Below are 10237 nucleotides of genomic sequence, written 5' to 3' on the forward strand. Positions count from 1 at the left end.
TGTGAGGTAAGCCAAAGTTTAGAGCTAACTTTAGACTACTTATTTGGAGGTTTAGTTCTAAAGTTTAGAGGAGGAAATCCAAGCAGATCCTTAGGGCACCACCAATAGAGGCTAACACTCTTAGTTGTTCTAATACAAATAAAGTGATTCACATAGACTAGAAAATATTGAGACTACTATTCACACCATGCAAACTATCACTACTTATGGTTTGCATATAAACTTTTTATTTTCATCATGTCTCACATTTATTTCCTCTCCCTCTTCTTTTTTAGCATAGACCATCTTCTCTCTCCCTAAGCATATGTAGCTTCTGCAAGCACTATAACAAGTGTAGAGCGTCTACTTTTTTTATCCGATCCTACATGGTCCTTGAGGCTACTAGTAAAAAACTATTTTTTATTAATTTTAACACTTTTTGAAAACTAATTTTAAATCTAACACTATCTGTTTTTAAAAAAACTAACACTTTTGGCCGCGTCTATTGCCCTAGTGCGGCCAAATGCCTGTGCCACGCCATGCATGGTGGCACGGTGAAAGGGTCGAGATGGCGACTAGAGGGGGGGTAAATAGTCCTTTTTAAAACTTAATCACGTTGGCTAACCGAAACAAGTGTGGAATTAAAACTATCGGTTTAGCCAAGACTACACCCCTCTATCTATGTTCACTAGCACCTTGCAAAGATACTAATCAAGCAACAAAGGTGACGGGCTAGCTAGAGCTCTCCTAACCAATTCTAGAAGTAAGGTCACACAAACCTATGCCACTAGTACTTTAAGCAACAAGGGAGCTCCTACACATGCTAGTAAGCAAAAGCACAAAGCCAACTAAGCTCACTAGCAATGCTCAATAACAAGGCAACTAATGTGAAATTAGAGAGCGCAATTACTTAGCTACACAAACTAAGTAATGTGACTAACAAGGTTACATAAACTAAATTAGCCACGCAAGGGAGCTACTTCTATACTACACAAGCAAGAAGGTAACTAGCAAGCTACACAAGCTAACTAATTACAAAAGCAACAACACAAGCTCAATGTATATGAAAGTAATCGCAAGCTTGTGTAACGGGGATGCAAACCAATAGGAAGAACAAGGTTGACATGATGATTTTTCTCCCGAGGTTTATGTGTTTGCCAACACGCTAGTCCCTGTTGTGTCGACTGCTCACTTGGTGGTTTGGCGGCTAATTGGCATCACCCGCCAAGCCCGCACATCGGGCACCATAAGAACCTACCCTAAAAGTGAGGGTAGCTCAATGACACGCTTTACTAAAGTTGCTCTTTGCGGCTCCCATGGGGTGAGCACAATGCCCCTCACACAGCTCTTCTCCGGAGTGCCGCACAAGCTTCTTGCGGGCTTCGACGGAGACCACCACCAAGCCGTCTAGGAGGTGGCAACCTCTAAGAGTAATAAGCACCACCGGCTTGCAACTCGATCACTTAGTGCCACTCGATGCAACCTCACAATGCAATCGCACTAGAATCGCTCGCTCACACAATTGAATGATCACTATCAAGTATGTATGAGATGGAGGGCTCCTAAGCACTCTCAAGCATGGACACAAAGTCCCCCAAGGTGCTCAGCCCTAGCCATGGCTTAAGGCCACTTCTATTTATAGCCCCAAGGGCTAAACTAGCCGTTACCCCTTCACTGGGCAAAAATCGGGCCGACCAGACGCTCCGGTCGTGTTGACCGGATGCTGGACCCCAGCGTCCGGTCACCCAATGACAGCCACGTGTCATCTATGTTCAATGGCATTCTTCCGATTTCAACGGTCATCTTTTGACCAGACGTAGCAGCTTCAACTGACCGGACGCTGGACCCTCAGTGTCCGGTCGTTTACAGTAAGGTATCGACCCCAACTGGACACGTCTGGTCGGACATGATCGGACATAGCCCCAGCGTCCGGTCACTCTCCAGTGACACTGCTTCATCCGATAATAGGACCAGACACTGCCTCCAGTGTCTGGTCACTTTCAGAGCCAGCGTCTGGTCGACTGACCGATGCTGCATGCTGACTGTCACCACTGATCGGACGCTGAGCCTCGGTGTCCAGTCACTGCGTGACCAGAGTTCGGTCCATGCTGTGGGACCTTTCTCATCTCTGTTTCTTCACCGAGTTGATCAACATCAACTCCAACTTCACCTCCTTTGTAAATGTGCCAACACCACCAAGTGTACACCACCATGTGTATGTGTGTTAGCATATTTTCACAAACATTTTCAAGGGTGTTAGCCACTCAACTTGCCACGCCACTCGATCCTAGCGATGATGCAAAGTTAGATCACTCGAGTGGCACTAGATGACCAATATGCAAACAAGTTTGCCCCTCTTGATAGTACGGCCATCTATCCTAAACCTGGTCATAAACTTCTCTACACACCTATGACCGGTGAAATTAAATGCCCTAGGTTATACCTTTGCCTTGCGCATTCCATTCCATCTCCTCCAATGTCAATGCAACACATGCACCAACACGATCAACAATGATATGATCCACTTCATATCATCACATGATCATATTGGTTCATCGATCTTTACTTCACTTACTTTTCACCATTGCCTTCGTCCATCGGCGCCAAGTCTTGCTCATGCTTCACCGCCACGTGGTCCATTGCTCCAAAGCTTCCGACTTGCCCTTCACGCTTGCAACCGGTCCATCAAGATAAGCCTTGTCTTGATCTTCTCCACTTTGATCACATGACTTAATGTCATGTCTCATGTGCAATGAGCTCCTTCATCACCATATGTGTGAGCTTTGCAACATCTCCAAGCCATTTTCACCTTCATGGCATATGTTGCTCACACACATGTACCTGTGGACTAATCACCTGTGTATCTTACATAAACACAATTAGTCTACCTAGGTTGTCACTCAATTACCAAAACTACACAAGGATCTTTCAATCTCCCCCTTTTTGGTAATTGATGACAACTCTACAAAGATATGGAAATTAAGCTCTTTTGGATTCATGTTGCTTGCCCAAGCAATTTTACCATGTGAAAATGATTTTGGACAAGTTCCACAAACCCAAAATGGTAGTATTAGCTCCCCCTACATATGTGGTGTTTGATTTGAAGGTCGCACATATGCATAGATCAAAATTGTGGGAGAGTAATTACTACCAAATGATGCTAAGGTGTATAGAATAAACCTTTGAAGCATGTACCAATCAGAGTTGCACCTTTAAGTTCATCTTTAGCACCATGGTTAGCTAGATATCACTTGGAAACAAAAGCACTAGATACCTTGTGAGATCAACATTAAAAGCAAGGTACTAGCATTACTTGAAAGGCGTACCAAGTGTCTAGCTATCATCCTATGCATGCTAGTTATCAAATCATCATTCAAGTTCTATGACTAGCATACATCACACAAGCATGCATATTGAATTTAAAAACTTATGCAATGCAAGCAAGCACATGAATATGCACATATTAAATGCAATCAATCAAAGTTCATGAGCTTGCTCCCCCTACTTGTGTGCTTCTCTTGTCCAAGAATTTTGATCCATCTCTTTTCTCCAATGTTGCTCCCTCTTTGTCCATATTCATGTCCAACCTCCTAAGCTTTCATAACGTATCTCTCCCCTTACACAATTTATCTCTCCCCCCTATAAAGGCTTTCATATCTTAGTACATTCTCTCCCCCTTTGTCATCAATTTTCATAAAAGGTGTGCTTCTCATTGATGCAAAGGTATGCATTTGGAATAGATGGTTGAGGCTTGAATCTTTCATTTTTGATGGACATCTTCATGATTGTTGGAATGACACTACTTGTAACTTGTATCACTTGTATTTTGTGTAGGGATTCTTGAGATACCACACATAGAATCTTTGATCTTGATATCAATTTGTGTGACAACTCCCCCTATGTGATAGCATGGGTCATCCATTTGATACACTTAAGCTCTTGTAGGTGAGGAATGCATTCTTCATTTGATGATCACTTAAAGTTGAGGATCACTTGTGGAACCATCGTCTTTCATGGTTGATATCATATATAGATGTAATACCACTTTGTATGAAGTAGATACCACTTGAAAGAATCTTCTAGTTTGGAACCACTTCTTGGATTTATCAATAAAGACCATTTCTTGAACATTTACTATCTTTATGAGTACGACTTATAGGATATCACTTCTGAGTTGATCTAGACATCACTTATGAAATCTTGATGAAATACTTGAGTCTAGATATCACTTGAAACATACAAACTAGATATCCATTTGCATTGTTGTCTTATGCTTGTACTCTTATCACTATCATGAGCTTCTATGATTGACTTGAACTAAATTGATTTGCCTAAGCTTCCAAGTCTGGTTTGAACCAATGACAAGCTTCTTCACACCTCTTGCAAGGGTTATCTTGCCAATGTTGTACTTGTCACTTGTTAGCAATCCAAATTAGATCAAGTACTTGGGATCACTAGCTCATGAACAAATTCACATACTAACCACTAGATCAAGTAATCATTCAAACAATAGTGGTAGGCTATGAATTTAAACATTTTATTTGTTATGCATGATCCTATAAAGCATGTACTATATGCACTAACTGCATACTAGTAAGGGATGAAATGATCATACACATTACAATGATACCTTTGCTATGTTGGAGTAGAGGATAGTCACATAGATTCCAATTCATTACTCCAATAGCAATATGAAATCCAATTATAAGCTTGGTGAAGACCAATCGATATCATATTGAATTTCATTCTTCACCCATATGAAATGAATACCACTTATGATCAAGTGCACTTTCTTGTTGTGGTTGGCTTGCTTCATCCTTTGATCAATGCTTGCATGAGAGCATCAATGTGAGAATACCACTTGAAATATCATGACTAGCTCTATTTTGGGCGTTGCTTGCTTTTCTTGATCAACCCTTTTGATTGCTTCAACTAAGCATCTCAAATGTTCCTCGGATCACCACTTCCATGTTAGCCTTCCAAGTACCACACTTGGTTCAACTACACATAGGCGGTAAGCCCCTACACTAGGGAGAAGTGACCTCTCTCCAAGAATCATTCTTGATACTCACTTGAAATGACTTGATTGATTGATCCAAGTGATGGACTTAACTTGGTGAGTAACCTTGATTCCTTCTTTAGTCCTTTTCTTTCTTCTTATTTAAGTCCTTTTCTTTCTACCAAATGATTTCCAATAGTCACTAGAACTTAAACTTCAACTTCATTTTGATCTTGGTGGTTAAACTTCAACTTCAACTTCAATCCGATCCAATTTTTTCTATCTTTCATAATACGGTTAACCACCATGTTAACTATGAAAGGATCAAGATGCCCAAGAGGGGGGGTGAATTGGGCTAATTCTAAATTTTCTTGAAATAATTAAATCCTACGGTTAGCCCAATTAACCCCGTGTGCTAAGAAAAGTGTTTCTATTAATCTAACGCACAAAAGGACTTGCTACCTATGTTCCAAACTTACTCTAGCATGGCAATTCTATGAATGTAAAAACAAATATTGAATTGCTCAAAGTAAATGCTCAAAGTAAATGCTCAAAGTAAATAAAGAGAGAGGAACGCGGCGATGTTTTGCCGAGGTATCGGAGAGCCCACACTCCCCACTAGTCCTCATTGGAGCACCCGCGCAAGGGTGTAGCTCCCCCTTGATCCACGCAAGGATCAAGTGCTTTTTATGGGTTGATTCTTCGATACTCCATCGCGGTGAATCACCCAAAACCACTCACAACTTGAGTTGGGTCACCCACAAGCTCCACTGGGTGATCACCAAGCTCCCAATCACCACCAAGCCGTCTAGGTGATGGCGATCACCAAGAGTAATAAGCACGAACTCTCACTTGACCACTCGAAGCCTAATGAGAACGGTGGATGCACACTTTGCTACTCTTGATTCACTAATGAGGCTACTCTCTTGGATTCTCAAATCTCAATCACCTCACTAGGACTTTGCTCTTCTTGGCACTCACAAATATGTTTCTTAGCTGTTGGAATGAGCAAAAGTGACTCCACACATGAGTGGAGCTTCTATTTATAAGGTAGCCTGAAAAATAAACCGTTATGTGCCTCTGCGGGGTGACCGGACGCTCCGGTCATGTTGATTGGATGCTCTGGTCAGTTCAACCCACACACCAGTGTTTAAGTGTTGATCAGACGCTGGCGGGGTCCAATCACCACTGACCAGACATGTCCGATCTCATATTTCCTTCTCTAGAACCTTACTGGAGTCGACCGGACGCTGGCTCTCAGCGTTCGGTCACTTGACCACTCCAGCGTCCGGTCGCACTGAACGTAATGTCCTTGATCAAATGTACTAACTAGACCCTGCGACCAGCGTCCGATCGCACCGGAGCCAGCGTCCGGTCAGCAATTGACCCTCCATTCACTTCCAACTCTTGAACATATGTGAATGAAGTTTGCTCCATAGGATCATAGGGATGTTTTGTAGCTACCTAGTGCTAGTTTTAACAAGTGTGCACCACACCTAACTCACTAGACTCATCTAGGTCAAGCTACCCGTCCATACCCCCCTTAATAGTATGGCCAAAGGAAAAACAAAGTCCTAAACTACTCTAAGTGTCACTCCAACTCCAATCGACACTTAGAACTAGTCATCCTTAACCTTGTCGTCCATCCTTTGAAAACCAAAATGATTTCCATCGTAGGGGCATAACCACCTTGATTGCCCAATTGATCTCTATTGCCATGACCTAACTTAATTGCCTCTATAAAACACACGTTAGTCATAGTAATCTTGTATTGTCATTAATCATCGAAACCCAACAAGGGGCCTAGATGCTTTCAATCTCCCCCTTTTTGGTGATTGATGACAATACCACCTCGAGTATGTGAAGGAGTGAGGTTTTTGTTATACTTGGTTCATATAAGCTTTTGTCAATAGGAACCAAAAGAGTTAAGCAAGCTTATATGACCCAAGCCAACATAATATACTCAAAGGATATGAAATAAGGATGAGTACAAGTAATAAAGCTCATTTGCATCAGAGTATAAACGCGGAAGTAAAAGCAAATAAGTATAGCACAAGTGATATGACATATAAAGGAATTCAAAGTAAAGAGCTCACATGTCATATATCACAATCACGTAGATATCACTATCACATAGATATAATAGTATGCATGAAAGTAAACACATGAATGCATAATAGTAATAGTGTATCACACAAATAAAACTCTAAATGTATATAATAGACTAATAGCTAACAAGACTCCCCCTAAAAGTCGCTCCCCCTGAGTCTACATACTCGAACCCTCTCCCCCTTTGGTGTCAAACACCAAAACCTAAGGGTCGGTCGGTGGGGCTATAGCGGACAAGCCGAGCGCTGAGGTACGAGGAGCAAGCTGAAACTAGACGCCATCATCATCTGACCTGGAGCTTTGTACTGACTGACCCTCTATGGCTGGAAGAGTCTCTAAAGTGGTTTGGGTCTAAGCTAGGGCAGGTGCTGCCTGTGATGCTGCTGGTATATCTATCATAGGATCTGAAGATGCGATAGAAGAAAGGAGCCTCTGAGTAGTTATGGTGACAGGAGCTGCTATAGAAGGACCTAGGGCATACATATGCGGTGGTGTAGGCATCCCTGTCAACTCATTGAAAGATGCTCTAAGACTCCTGGAGACTGACGTGTCAGGCATAAATAGCAAGGGTGACTGGTCCAGTGTGAAGCCTGTATGATAAGGTGTGAACTGTAGGTCTACCACTAGCGAGGATAACCACTGGGACACCTGTACTATGGAAGAGGCAAACAGAGCTGGAGGCTATCCCTGACTCTGAAGCCCACTGGGCTGTATTATTGGAGTCATCGTAGTGGTGGCAGGCTAAGCAAGCTAGGGTGAAGGCAGTGACTGTGGAGCCCTAAGTGCTGTTACTACATGCTGCATAAATCCCATAAGCTACTGCTGCATGAGTAACTGCTGCTGATGCATCTGCTGCTACTGCTGCTAGAGGACCTACTGCTGTTGCTGGAACTCATCCTAACCAGCCTGAAACTGTGCAAAGTTGGCAGCGGTCTCCTGAGCCTGTTGTGCCTAATCCTGCTGCATCCGCTCAAGAATAGTAATCAAAGTGGGGTCTGTCTGTGGTGCAGGTGGAGCTAAGCTGGAACTACCGGCCTCTGCATCATGTCTGCATGGAGGCATCTAAGGGATAGGCAAGTAGTCATCATTCGAACTATCACTAGACTCGCTCCTCTCCTCCTAAGCCTCAAGCTGCTCCTCCTCAGTAGTGGCTATGCCTCTGATAATCTCGTCCTGCTGAGCTGCTGACTCTGGTACATCTGGACGACAGCGAGGCTGAGTGGGTGCCTATGGTGTGCTATGCCTGGTCCTCTGTGCTATGTTATGAGCTAGAAACTCTGTGGTGGCACCTTTGTACTCTGCAACCATCTCAGGAGTCCTAACATGCATAGCCTTGAGCATAAGAAATGTGATCTAGTGTGCATATGGAAGCTACCTATGACCCTTGAAGCCCTCAGCTATTGTGTCCTCCATCTTAGACAGAAGAAGATCCTAAATATCAAACACTGTCTACTGCATCAGGGCATTGAGGAGCCAAAGCTATAGGCGAGTCAGACCCTCTCTATATCCCAACCTAGGAAGTAGTGTCCTCCTGATGATAACCTCTAGAACTCTAGCTATAGGAGTAAGATCACTGGGGTTCCTCCTCGACCCCTCACCAAAGGGCTCTTTGAAGCAATGATGCACAAGATCTGTATGAGGCACCAAACCACCATGAGGGCGCCTAGGAGGCTGCTGCTGTCCATAACATACCTCATGTAACCTAACAGGCTGCTCCTATAGCCTCAGTATCTCCCTGGCCCTAAAACTCATCATCTTGTAGTCTCTGCCTCTGAATGCAAAGTGTATGAAGTTATGCTGTGGGTCAATGTAGAGCGAAACATAAAACTGCCGAACCCAAGATGGTACATACAATCCTATCTGGCCAATCAGATCTATCAGCCCTGGCAGATATGATAAGTAGGGGTAGATATGCTCTCCGACTACTACCACAATAGCCTCAATACTGCATACTCTCTGAGATCGAAAGACTGCCCCACTGTTCAGATATGCATTGTAGAAATCTTCCTAGAGCGGTGTATAGAAACCCTCTGCTGCTCTCTCATCCCTCCTTGGAGGAAACCACACATCAAACTCCACAAAGCGAAGCTGCTGAACCTGCTTGGCCGTAGCGGCCCTCAAGTCAAGGTGAATCACTGGAGGCGGACCCTGTGGATGAGGTGGTGGATGTGATCCCCTCCGCTGTGTCGGCAGCCTCGGTGACACTAGAACTCGGGTACGACCAGAGCAGCGTAGCTGTGGCTGGGGTGCCTGCTCAGTCTCCTCAGCCTGCTAGCCCTCCTCACCCTCCTAAGGCTACTGTGACTGTTGTCCCTCCTGTGTCTCCTGAGCTGGATGAGGCTCTATTGGTGGGGGCTGCTGCTAGGACTCTTGCTGTGACTCCCCCTGAGGCTAAGGATCTACAATGGGAAGACATCGTCCTACCATCATGATAGTCCTAGGTGGAATACCATGAAGATGCTCAATGTGCTCAAGTCTGCCCTGCGCGTCTGGTGCTAGGTGATCTGCAATGACAACTCCACTATGGGCACCTCCTCTCTCGGCATGCTCTACGGCCTCAACGACTGTTGCTGCTCTCGCTATCTCTGCATCAGGATACTTGCACTTCTTTGATGTAACCTGCTTTGTCACCTTGCCTTTAGTTCCTACAGGCAAGCGAGGCGGAGGCCTCCGATCATCATCTCCTGAACCACCACCAACATTCTTGGTGCGAGCCATCTGATTTGACAAGAGAAAAACTGCCGCTGACAAGATCAACTATCCACTAACACTTTCGAGGCTTGGCCTCGATCCGTACTCATGAGCTTGGCTCCAAGTTGACTGTCAACTGTCACAAACACCTCAATGGCACCGACTCGCTGCACGATGGAATAGAAGGATATACAAGTAAATATGATATATCTAATAGATGCGAAACCCTATGAGAGCAAGCAATGTAGATGCAAAATAGAAACGACTAGCATGCTACCTGACGAACCAGCAATCTGATGAAAAGAGAAGTGACACGCAAGGAACCACCGAATCTAGGGTTAGGGTTGGCGGTGAGCAGTAAATCGACGACCCTATGAAATTGGCGCAGTGATGAATGGCTAGGTCACGGGAGAGTTGCAACAAGAATGCATGGGCACGAGCAAGACCTTACTAGTGCTA

The sequence above is a fragment of the Miscanthus floridulus genome, chromosome 3, assembly GCF_019320115.1.
Source record: "Miscanthus floridulus cultivar M001 chromosome 3, ASM1932011v1, whole genome shotgun sequence".
Lineage (NCBI taxonomy): Eukaryota > Viridiplantae > Streptophyta > Magnoliopsida > Poales > Poaceae > Miscanthus > Miscanthus floridulus.